This window comes from Magnolia sinica, chromosome 3 (genome assembly GCF_029962835.1).
Source record: "Magnolia sinica isolate HGM2019 chromosome 3, MsV1, whole genome shotgun sequence".
Lineage (NCBI taxonomy): Eukaryota > Viridiplantae > Streptophyta > Magnoliopsida > Magnoliales > Magnoliaceae > Magnolia > Magnolia sinica.
This window is the reverse complement of record NC_080575.1, coordinates 1,085,463-1,098,459: the sequence shown is the minus strand read 5'-3', so window position 1 is coordinate 1,098,459 and position 12,997 is coordinate 1,085,463. Positions and strand designations below refer to the sequence as shown.

Here is a 12,997-nt window from a genome sequence, read left to right as displayed (position 1 = left end):
CTGACCACTTGCACACGCAGGTGGAATCCAGTTTTTTGACATTCAAATAGGATTGTGAGATCATAAGAGGCTTGATCAGACTGGATTGTCGCTCTGTATTGTTTATTTTGGATGCTTTACTTACATCATTTCTAAATAAAATTTAGTAGGCCCTTCAAAACAACAAAGAAAAAATAATCTACATTTTGTGAATAGAAACCTCATACCCAAGCTGAGAAAGGGAACGATTAATATTCCCTGCTTCCTTCAAACGATCTCCTGCCGCACCTGTCAGTTTCTGTCTGATTTGATTGAATGCCAAATTTCTGCATTGCAAAAGAAAAGAAATCAATACTGATCACAATGAGCTGACATTTTTCTATACAAAGCCTATATCTAAGTCATTCTACCAAATCAACAATCAGGAGAGAGAGAGAGAGAGAGAGAGAGAGAGAGAGAACCATCAAGCGGACTGGTAGTTGCTGAGGTTGCAGAAAACAGTAATGCAGAATAGAGAAATGCAAGGAGAACGCATCAGAAGCAGCTTAGCCATTGCTGCGAAAAGCTGAGGAACAGAATGCTTGGAAAAGATCTCTGTAATTGCCTAAAAAAAGAAACAAATGATTGATTTAATAGTAATCCCAACTCGACAGATAATCCCAAAAAATCAAGATCAAGAAGAAAAAAATACAGAGAAATGAGGAAATCAAAGCAACCATAAAGAAACCTGAATTAACAAAGAAGAGAGACAAATTTGAAAGCCATAACAGAGAAATTTACAGTCAACAGCACAAATCATCTAGTAATCCATAGGCAAAATAAAAATCTTGCTTTGCTAGCTGCTTTTGGGATTTCCATTTCAAGAAACGTAACTCATTCCATGCTGGGAATTGCTTGAATAAACCAGAACTGTTTTTTTAAAGGCAACCAAAACTGCTTATAAAAGAGTTAAAAAGGAAGCTTCAATGGATCTCACTGAGAAAATCTCCAAAACGGGAAATCAGAAAACAGAGATTACAGAGGTCTGATTCATTGATGCTCAAGATATACTGATTCTACACAGTCGAGAATCAAGTGACAGAAAACCTTTCAAGAACTGTGATTTGATCATTTGAATCTGTTAATCTCTCAAAGAATTCAAAGATCATCCACAAGAATCACCAAAAGAATATCGAATTCGATCAAAAAACATCTAAAATCTTCGAAAAGTGAAGTTGTTAAGCCAGAATTTCAGGTTGGAAAGAAAAAAAAAAAAAAACAGATGAGTTTATCTGCGGGGATCTGGACATCACAAGAACAAGTAAAATTCAAGAAACTGCATTCAATCTAATAGTATTTAAGTTCGAAATCGTCTGAAGAAATCCAAGATTATCCATGGAAGATCATCATAATTGGCTCGAAATGTGTTGCATAGACCTCAAAATCTTCGAAATCCGTCAACAAGCGTGAAATTCAGATGAAAGAATTGAAATGAGGAAAGAATTAGAAAAGAAGACATTGCAGAGATCAGATCATCAGCTGAAATCAGAGAATTATATATTCAAGAACTGCAATTCGAAAACTATCTATTGAAAATCATTAAAGTAGATTGAAATAATCGAAAAAAAGATGGAGAAACGTAGATAGGAGATTTCTAATCATGAAGAAGCAGAAAGAAGAAGAAGAAATAGGGATGGATATCGACTTTTGAGAAGCTCTTACAGATTCCAGAATTCTCAGAGAGAGAGAGAGAGAGAGAGAGAGAGAGTCATCATTGTAAATGAACTGACCCAAAATGATGCAAAATGCTCTGAAGTCATCACTGCATTAAAACCAACAACAGGCACCAGTGAAGCCAGCAAAGCTCCCAAGACAACCTGCATTGACGAAGATAAATATCAAAGAAAATCTTCTCATCAAAAGGAAATAGTTCACTGCATTAAAACCCACAACAGGCACACGCATACCTCCGTTCAGATTGTGCCGTGTCTGGACAGTGTCCACTTTCCTATCTGATTTAACCATTTCCATCTTCTAATGAGAGAAAAGAACTTAAATAAGTAAAACAAATTTCAACAACACATTCTTCAAGATCAATAAAAGGAAACATGCCCTACTTTATGTTAAACAACATGGATGATAAACTGGGGGCTAAATGGTACCGGTTTTGTATTGTTTCACTCTAAAAGTAAAACAAGCACAACACAACATCAATTGAAAGAAAAACCTATTTTTCATAATAGAATTATAATACCCTGAACTACAAACAGATGCAGAAATAGTTCCTGAGGAGAGAGTTGCACAGATGAATGATTTTGCTCGGAAAAAAAAAGGGCATCACATAAATAATTTAAAGAAAAGCTGATTTTGAGTTATAGGACTTATATTGCCCCAGATCAACAAATGATTTTGCTCGGAAAACAAGGACATCGCATCAAAGTTCCTTGCACATGGCTTATGGCCCCATGATGAATCAGCCAAGCAGGGTCCACGATTTTCTGTGTAACGTCCACTATTAGACATTTCTGTCCATTTGATCAATGGCCACTAAAGCAACCATATGAAAAAAGAAAAATAGTTAAATTTCTTAAAGAAAAGTGATGAATAAGAAGACTGTTCAACAAGTTTGATTTTTGAAAACGAAGCAATCGTTATTAAGGTCTAATGGATGGACAGATCTGATTGATAATGCAGGGGGGTCTTTGTTTTTTAATCTTGAATGTTTTGAAGTGTATACAGGATAAAATTGATTATAGAACTAAGGATGTAAAGTGAATGGTTCTTGCTGAATATTGGACCTGCCTATTGTGACTTACAAGAGCTATCCTGATTTATAAATAAATAAATAAATAATAGAAAGAAAAAGAAAAAAGATTCCATGGGCCCAATGCTCTTAACTTTCCTTGTTGTTTATCAATGAACACAATTGGTCACCTTAATAGAAGGCCTGCAAAAACAAAAGGGTATTTTCCTCTCCCAATATATTAATTGTTGATTGAGAACACTTTTTCTCAAACTAACCTATGAAACCAAAATATAGCGCCACATCATAAATGAGCAAACCAAAGGCTATGCAGAGCAGGGAACAGGTAAATCTACAGAGCTGACAACACACCTGCTGCCGTGCAGCTTAATCATCAATTGCTACAAAACAAAGAAAGTTTTTATTACTAACTTAGCAATAATTATGATGTAAAAGATGCTTCTTCTCCCTCACGAACCAAATCCTAAAAACACCAAGTGCACCTTTGGTAACTCTTTCGTCAATAAGAATACAAAGGCAATGCACAATAAGCATTAAGATGACATGCAAGTCCTGCACTCATCAGAACAAATAGTTCCCCATGGACTACTTTTAAGATGCAACAGAGGAGTCAGTACTACAGACTCCTACCACACTGTCACAAGAGCTGCACCAATACTCGATGCCAGTTGCTGCTAAATACTATCAAATATTACGTGTAGTACAACTGCAAACAGAGAAACAACCGTAAATTGCAAAAGATACAACTCCAATTCTAGTAGATGCTGAAATTAAACTACCAATCCTTAGCAGTCTGCCCAAGTACGAATTTTAATGCTTTGGCCTCTTTGGACCATAAATCTAAAATCTGAAACACTTGTCCAGTACCAGTTAGCAACCACAAGTACAAGGTCAAGGTATATACAGAGAATATAGAATCAGTACAAACCACAAACCACACCTGCTCTTTCATTGCAAGAGCTTTTGTAAGATAGTGCTTCTTCAGAGTTTCCTGGACTCTGGCTAGGACCTACAGTAGAAACAAAAGCAATCAGAATACAGTTTGTACGTGCCAGCATAGGGGGCCAAAATGGCATGTACAATGAACATCATCTGCAACCATCAGGTAGAGCAACTCTACATTTCGTGGTAGTGATTGAAAAGAGTACCATATGGTCATCAATTGAATCAAAATTGCACTGGATCATTGAGAATAATCTCGAACACTTACCTTGCAAGAAATTGGAGAAGATTGATGAAAAACTATTTGATGTCATCTGATGATTTAGGAGTGGCATCAGCAGAAATCTTGGACAAGAAAGGGGTAGAATAAATTTATCTCAATAAGAACCACTTAGACAAATCAACATAAAGAACAAAAACAGATTGAAAAAAAGTTGTTGATTTACTACAGTTCAATTAAGAGAAAGGACGATGAATTGAAAACCTATACAAGAAAATACATTCAAAGATTCATATTGCAACCATCTTCTAGAAAAAGATCTGAGATTACAAACCATATCCCATACATGCAGATCAACTATTAAAAGGACCCTTGCATGCTTGCTCCTTCAATTTAGGTCTTTGTTGATGAGCAACTTCAATACAATTTCTGTACATGTTTACTCACTCAATTTATGTAGAAGGTCTTGTATGACAGAGCATGACCAGGAACTCTAAAGAAATTTAGAATGAGTGAAGTATCAAATGCTAGATATAACTAACCCTATAAATTTCAGGATTAGTTATGCAGTAACACTATAAATTTGAGAATATCTTAGCTTTGAATTTTATGAAACGAACTTTCATCTCCAGGATTAATTCAAGTACAATTAAGAATCAGATGTGTCTCTGGGCTACCAAATTAAAGAAGGGCTGAGTGCAATCAGGTTTATTTCACAGTAACTGTATCCAATACCAACAAGGCAACAACTAGGTACCAGGAACAGCCATATCATTAATATACTTTTTTTTAAAAAAGTTACAAAATCATTTAACATCTCAAGGATTGCTTTGGAAGCCTATCTTACCTGGGTGTGGATGCGGGTGTTGGGTAACAGTACAACTTGAGGCAAGAGACTCACTTGAATCCAAATCACTGCATACAGGGACACAAAAAAAGTTACAAAATCATTTGACATCTCAAGGATTGCTTTGGAAGCCTATCTTACCTGGGTGTGGATGCGGGTGTTGGGTAACAGTACAACTTGAGGCAAGAGACTCACTTGAATCCAAATCACTGCATACAGGGACACAGCTTAGCATTTAATAATTAATATCTTCTAACTAATTGAAGCTCTGCCTGGAAGCAATATGTGCCTGCCAGTCCCAACTCAGGATAAAGGAAAGGGTTGATGTAAGGTGAGTAGCTGGTGGTAAAAAGTTTACCATGCAATCACAAGAATTCCTGTTCTGAATATGATTCGTGAAACAAGTTACACAAAGACAACCCCATATAGTGTGGAGAAGGCTATGTTGATGATCATATTACTAACATATTTTGTTAAATTATAATTTTAGTTATTATTTTAATATGAATTATTTGGATATGGCTGGCCATTTCTGAGACAGATCTAATACCCTCATTGCATGATATTGGACACAGGTACTGAGCATTGCACAACAGCCATGTCAAGAAAAGATTATGATTATGATTTGTTTATCCTGCCAACATATCTAATGCCTATCCGCTCCCAGACCATAACTGCACAAAATCTAAATTGAAGCAATGACATGTTCAGGTGAGGGAGCAGTTGGGTTTTTTAAAAAAAGCGTAGAACATTTTCAAAAGCAATTTTAATCATGTGCTTAGGGATCTACTTCCCATCTAGATGAAATCAAATTTCCACAAGGCAAAAGAAGGTGAAAAGAAAATTTTCAAGTTATAAGAAACATCACAAGTAACTTACAAATATCACACCGATAGATAGTTCAGCCCAAGACTTACAATCGCTGATGTCCTATAGTATCGATACTGAAAGTTCATTTAAAATGTCTAATATGAAGCATAACTTAGGCAAGCTTCATTTCTAAACTAGGAATGAATTTGTTGTCCCTTCCATGAGCTCTTACAATTCTCCAAATCAACTCCAAGCTACGTCTTACAGATGCATGGACTTTGAATCCTGAAGGAGATTTATGCAGATAAAAATAAATAAATCACCAAATGATTTTCACAGTGAAATATTGTTTAATTACATAAATTAAAGACTACCAAAAGACCAACGCCATGCATCATTTCAAAGTTTACCAAGATACACATAGTGGGTATCAGTAATTCTGTTGCATAAATATTTCCAATCTAGCTTGTGCTCACAACAACCTCTCAATGAGAAGAATTTTTTCTTTAAAAAGAAAAAGAAAACCACATGTTGCTTATAGAACTCAAATCAAATAGAAATAATTTATCACAAAAATGTAAAAGGATCAAATTGGGAAATCATGCTTTGGACATGATTCCAATACCTCCCTATTTTGTTGTAAAAAAATGCAGCTCCAGAGAATGTGCAGTCAAATTATGATAAGAACCATAAATTAGCTCCATTTTCAACAATTCTAGAGTATAACTTTTCATTGTAAATGAGGATGAGTTAACATCAGAGAATCACCCATCTCTCCAAATCTAACAAAACATGCATTCATAAAAAGACAAGCAAAAAAAAAAAAAAAAAACAAATATCAAAAGAATCAGAAGGGAAACCCAATCTAATGAACAGATCTAGGGAAGTTTCAATTGAGAATCCAAAGCTAATCGTCTCAACAATTTTTTATTTTTTTAAAAAAACAAAATGAAGGAAATTCCAAACACTAATCAAATCACATACGCAGATCTCAAGAGAAATATCCCGAAATGGATCTAAGACTGAAGAAATGAAGAGAGATAATAATCAAAATCGGAGAAATCCCATACCTTGTGACATTTCCAAGGCTCTTTCTAGAGAAATACACAGAAATCCCATGGGATATGATCAGAGGCCGTTGAAATCAGAGAAGAGAGATTAGATGAAGGTGATGGTGAGAGATGATTGATGGTTGCCTCTGCTTCTCTATATATAAAAATAGAGCCATTAATAGGGCATCAGAAAACCTGAAATGAGAAAAGAAATAAAAAATCAAAGATAGATGGACGCAATAGGATTGATTTTACACTCAACGATTTGGATGCATACAGATTTCGAAAAGATTGGAGAGGAAAGAACCTATTGAGGAATGAGAAGATCAAAATCTTACCAGTGGAGAAGGATCAAAGAGCAGAGAAAGAGGGTTTTGGGACACAAGGAGGGTCTCATCTAGATCAGCGGTTACCGTCTGGTTCGACCTTCTTTCAGAGCTGCTCAAGATCGGATAAAAAAGGTGAACTCCCATCAGAGTATAGGTGAGAGAGAGAGAGAGAGAGAGAGAGAGAGAGCTCCCATTAGAGATGGAGAGCTTCCTAGAATCGGACGGATGAAAGATGGGTTGATCCCTCTGCAACCATTGAAGCTGCAAGGCAAGGAAAACAAGGCGTTTTGACCTGATTGTTGATGCCATTGAATTGAATAGGAGAAGCTTTCGGAGAGATCGCGCGAGAAATAGGAATTTAATCCCCACCTTGTGGTCCATTTAAGCCTTTGATATTCTCTATTTTTGGATTAATAATTTAAAATGATATGGAAAAATGGATGGACGGTGTGGATAAAATTCAAACGCCACGGTGGACCCTCAGTTGCCCTCAGATCGTCCGCCTGCCCCGAGCTCGGAACAGGCGGGGAAACTACCTAATCCGCGCCCGTTTCAAACCCATATCAACACAACGGTCACAGCCAGCTGGAAGGCACCAACGGTCACAGCCAGCTGGAAGGCGCCAACGGATACTTTCCGTTTCCAACGGAATGACGGTCTCTGTATCATGTATGTTTGCCACCGTTTACCGTCTACCAAACATGTGTACGGTTATCCCGACCATCCAAATTGTGGGTCCATGGTGGAATGGGAATAGCCCGACAAGACGGTTCCTCGCCACCTCTGCCGATAAAATGGGTTGCTAGAAAGAAAACGGTCAGTAGCCGAATTCAACAGGCTAAATAAGAGTGTCAGGATCTTACATAGCGGACGGTTTGGATTGAGAGACATGGGAAACTTTGTGGCCCAAATATCAAGACGCAAATTTCTTATAGAGATCCTGTGCAACCAAAAAAAAAGCCTCTGTGGGGTCCACTGTAATGTGTGAGTGACATCCACTTCGTCCGTCATTTAGAATGCCAATCTAAACCTCAAGTAGACCCACCCCACACAGAGATCTGGAAATAGGGCCACCTACGAATGAAATCTTACTGGACCTATCGTTGATTTGGCTTAGGATGATATTTGGTTTTGTCCTCCATCCTTGCATGCCTCTCCTTTTCAACAGGTTGGATGGCATATAAGTATCGTGGAGGGCCCCAGGAATGTTTCAGCGGTGGGTGTCGCCGTGAGTTTTGGGATCGTGTACTAATATGAAATGGTGCAAATGATGGACGGACTGGATGTCACACACATGATTTTGACCATCCAATTTTGTCCCTTGACCCTGTACTGCGCAAATGATGGACGCCTGGTATTTATTTTCTAATAACAACATGAGGGCTCACACATAATGGTTAGATTGGATGTCATGCATACGTCATGGTGGGCACCACACATTGACTTGTACGTTAAGCTTAACTTACCAAACATACTATTGGATCCAGCCTCGTTTGTTAATGTGGTTTTTGGTCAATGGCCCATCCACAATGAAGCCCGTAATTTGGACGGTGCAGATTGGTGACCACATGCTACGTGTACGTTGGAAAAGTTGCCACAATCTAGTAAGCAGTTGCAAACGCAAACCGTAGTGCGTGGCCCCGGCTTTAAAAAATTAAAAAAGACCAATTGTCTACATCGAGTCGTTACGACCATTGTTCGGTAATGCGAACCGCTAACATGGTTGGGGCCATTTTGGATGGCTCAGGCAATAGAAAGGAAAAATAATAATAATGATGATAATAATTTCTACCGGGTGGATGAAATCTAACCCTCCAATGGGAAGTTCCGACTCCCGAGCAATCAGAGAGCTCCCCTCCATTCCACCCATTGAAAGTATCCAAGTTATCAATCATGCTATGGATGCACGTATGCACGTTGCATACGTGTACAAGATCTGGACCATTTATCTATGAAGCCTTACCTTAGATAGGCCAGACCCCCAAAAGCTATAGTCATATAATTCTAGCCAAGTGAATGACACGTGGATGGATGGAGATGGATTTTTGCCTTCCAACTAGTGGGCCTATCTTCATGGGCAGAATTGTCCGGTTTAAATGTTTTTCAACCTGAGGCCATCCAAGCACTAACCACTGGATAGACGGTTTGGATCCACCGCCTCACCTGCCAGGCTTCACTAGAGGCGCACGTCTGCAAGATGATGACCGCTCGCCTCATCTTATAGGGGCTCGGACATGTGACGTGTTGACGCAGACTATGTGCTTCGTCACCACTAGGGGAAGTGGACACAGATTGCCTCATTCCTGTGGTGGGAAGCTGTGTGGGGCCCACAGATATGGGTGTGACAAATCCACTTCATACATAGGTTTTGCAATGTCACGATAGGGAAAATTATATTACTCCTAAAAACAAAAGCATATATAAAAACTAAAATAATTTAATATTAGTAGTAGAATTTAGATGGCTCGTGTCTCTCAACTCCCATGAAACACACAAACAAACTGTGGTCAGATTAAAATTTACAACTGTCAACGATAACCTAATTAAATATTAGTGTTAGAATTTTCATTAAATAACATTAGTAGATTCTTTAATACTATGTTACTCTTGAAAATAAAAGCAGGTATTAGAAAATTGATTTCTTCTCATATGAGTGAAGATCTGATTTAGCAAGGAAAATTGAAAAATCATAAAATAGATTGAGGAGATAAAATTTTAAACAAAAGTCACAATGAATCATTAAATACAAAGAAATAGAAAATTTAGAATTTCAATCAAACTAGCGGGTTAGGACAAATACAACCTATTATTATGCAAATTTAAAATTTTTGAGTAAGAAATGATAATAGAACAAAACTTTTCCGTAAATCTTCACAATGATCATATATTTTTATAATTTTTAGTTGGAATTATAATCTAATGGTACATATCATGTGCCTCTGGTGTTGCATTGCGCATACTCTTTCTCTAATTTTAGGCAACCACTGATTTTTTTCTTTAAGGTGCTCTAAATTGGAAAAGTTTTAACCGTCCACTCTTTTGAGGGTTGCTGATGCTTTTGATCAACCCATCTGATGAACCGGATGGATCTCCCCACGAGTGTACTCGGCTTACTGCAATTACTCGGTGCTTGGTACGCACACGTCTCCTTGTCAGGAATTTTGTCCTGAACAAAAACAAAATGCATAGTTTTTTATATTCTGCTGAAAAAATCTGGTATTTTAAGCATTGCGTATTAAAGGCTTGGGACACGGTGTTCATTCCAGGCCATACATGAACGGTGCGACCCTTGCCACGAGCCCCTGGATGCTTTTCTGGCCGTAGATCCATTTAGGGAATGAACCCAAAAATAAAGCAGATATTTATCTCAGGTGGACCGTGACTTAGAAAACACTGGTGACTGGCCATTAAAAGCTTTTTTGGGCCACACAAGTTTTGGATTTTCCCTTCCATCCAGCTTTTTGTGACCTTATCAACAGGTTAGATGTCAAATAAATATTATTTAAACATTACGGTGGATCCGAACAAGTTTTTAGTTGTAGGATGCTCCATCACTACTGTTTCTTTTAGTATACTCCACTTGAAATTTGGATCTGCGTCATTTTTTACCTCATGTCCAAAACTGAACTAGAAAAATTGATGGACGGTGTGGATATACAATAAATGCATCAAGGTGTGCCCCACCGGCCACACCTATTCCGCTCCCAGTCTCCCACCCATTAGCAGGTGCAGATATGAGTGAAATAATAGCCCAGAAATGTGGGTATTTTCTTGTACCCAACGTGAAGACTGTACATCCAGCCAAGTCGAGTCGAGGTGAGCCAAGATTGGCTTGACTTGTCCTTGCTCTCCTTGAGTTCGAGCCCGAGCTTGAGCTCGGCCTCGACCTTACCATTGGAGCTTGGCTTGTTTGCCAAACCATTCGAGTTGAGCTTGAGGCGAGCTAATGGATCGAGTTGAGACGAACTTACCTCGAATCAAGTCGAGCCTTCTCCCAACCCGACCCAACTTGCACCTGACTTAACCCAGCAACCTGACCCACCTCACACCCGATTCAACCCAGCCATCTGACCCAACTTCCAAATCAAATATTCAATTAAGTAATTATATATATATATATATATATATATATAAAAAATATTAGATAAAGTCATAGAGGTACCTTGTTGTTGGTGCTAAGAGAGAGAGAAACTGTGAAGCTCAGGCGCGGTGTGTGTGTGTGTGTGTATGTGTGTGTGTGTGTTCTAGCTGAGCCGAGTTCGAGTCGAGTCTGAGTCAAAATCCACTAGAATTATGGGATAATAAAACAATGAAATAAAGCATAAACCACACCAAAACAAACTAGAATTATGGGATAGTAAAGCAATGAAATAAATCAAAGCATAAACCACACTACACAAGAGATTTTTACGTGGAAAACCCTTAAAGAGGTAAAAACCACGAGACTTCGTCCAGATCAACAATCCACTATGAAGTAGAACGTTATAACCTTCTTCACTCACGCAGGAGCGGATAAACAGTAAGAGAAACAAAGATAACAGAGAGATCTCACCGATCACGAGGACATAAAAGTGTTGATATGTTGATTGCACAATAGATCACCTCCACGAGCATAACCTCCCTTCTACAAGCTTCCTCTCTCTCTCTTTCTCTCTCTCTCTCACACCTTTGATAGCCCTAAACCATTTAGCAAACTCTTGCAAAGCTTTAGGAAACACTTTTGCATTGCATAGAAAGACCCTATGCACCAATATTTATAGATTTGGAAACTCCCTTTCGCACCTCTTGCGAAACTGCCTCCAATTTCTACAGTCCGCACAAGATCCGGACTCAAATTTGCGTAAGCTCGACTAGTTGAGCAGAGTCCTCGACTGGTCGAGCACTGTTCACACGACTGATCGAGTCGGCCCTCAATTGGTCGAGCACTGTTCACTCGACTGGTCGAGCCAGCCCTCGACTGGTCGAGCACTGTTCACTGAGCTCGCTGGACTTTGAGTCGAGTGACCCTCGACTGGTTGAGCACTGTTCACTCGACTAGTCGAGCAATGCTCTCGACTGGTCAAGCAGTGCGGTGATTCCACTATTTATGGCATCTGAACCGCACCACATCTCCTCTGACCTGAGGAGGAAAATCCCATTAATAGCTTGAGCCCAGCTTAGGTCCACAATGAGCTAAGTACAACCTAAAAGCTGCCCATAATGTTTATGCTGGTTCTAGGTCCCAGCTCAAGATTTTGTCTACAAGAGAGCAATGCTCACACAACGAGTTGGAGTATAAATAAGAAGCGGATTGGCTCACACCAGCTATATAATTGTTGTATTGACGTCAGCAAATTCTGTGGGTCTCATCACGAGGTATGTGTTATATCCAAACCATCCATCCATTTGGTGAGCTCATATTAAGGCTTGAGAAGAAAAATAAGACACATCTAACTATCAACTAGATGACACTGAAAAAAGCAGTGGGGGATTGAACGTCTATCATTGAAACCCTTTTTCGGGTTACAAAAGTTTTGGATCAATATTAAATTTGTTTTTCCTCTTCATTCAAGTCTTTGTGACCTTATGAACAAATTGGATGGAAAATAAACGTTATGGTGGGCCCTAGAAATTTTTTAACACTGAAAATCATTATCTCCGCTTCTATTTATGGTGTGGTCCAGATGATCTTTGGATATGATTCATTTTTTGGATAATGCTTTAAAATTATCTCTAAAAATAGATGAAGGGTGTAGATATAATAAATACATCACTGTGGGGCCCATAAAACTTTGATCTCCTTTGAATCGTTTGTACAACTCGGAGCTCGAGGAGCGTTAGTGCTCGTCTTCACAGACACGTAACTACAACAGCTATATAGCTGGTGTATGGTACACTAGCCAATCTGCTTCCGTATAAATGAGGCCTCCAACACATCTGCATTAAATAGGAGAGGAAGCCTCTGCTATGTATTTTCTTTTCATTTAATGTTCTCTCCAATCAATGCTCTCTCTCATCTGCTTTATTTAAATAAATAAATAAATAAAAATTCTCCCAAAATGAAACAGGGATAATGTGAACCTCCGTGCTCATATA

The 12,997-nt window shown here is 38.5% G+C and overlaps 1 long non-coding RNA gene across 2 annotated transcripts; it reads right to left on the bottom strand.

Moving 5' to 3' along the window:
- Nucleotides 1-2,056: 2,056 nt before the first annotated feature.
- LOC131239218 (uncharacterized) lies at nt 2,057-7,271 on the bottom strand. Of its 2 annotated transcripts, XR_009168091.1 has the most exons (7): nt 6,932-7,271; nt 6,612-6,788; nt 4,873-5,826; nt 3,933-4,009; nt 3,205-3,731; nt 3,074-3,102; nt 2,057-2,979 (listed from the first exon to the last, which is right to left on the bottom strand). It is a non-coding gene; the product is annotated as an uncharacterized LOC131239218 (long non-coding RNA). The 2 variants fall into 2 exon arrangements; XR_009168090.1 differs by lacking the exons at nt 2,057-2,979; nt 3,074-3,102; nt 4,873-5,826 and having other exon boundaries at nt 3,647-3,731.
- Nucleotides 7,272-12,997: the final 5,726 nt, after the last annotated feature.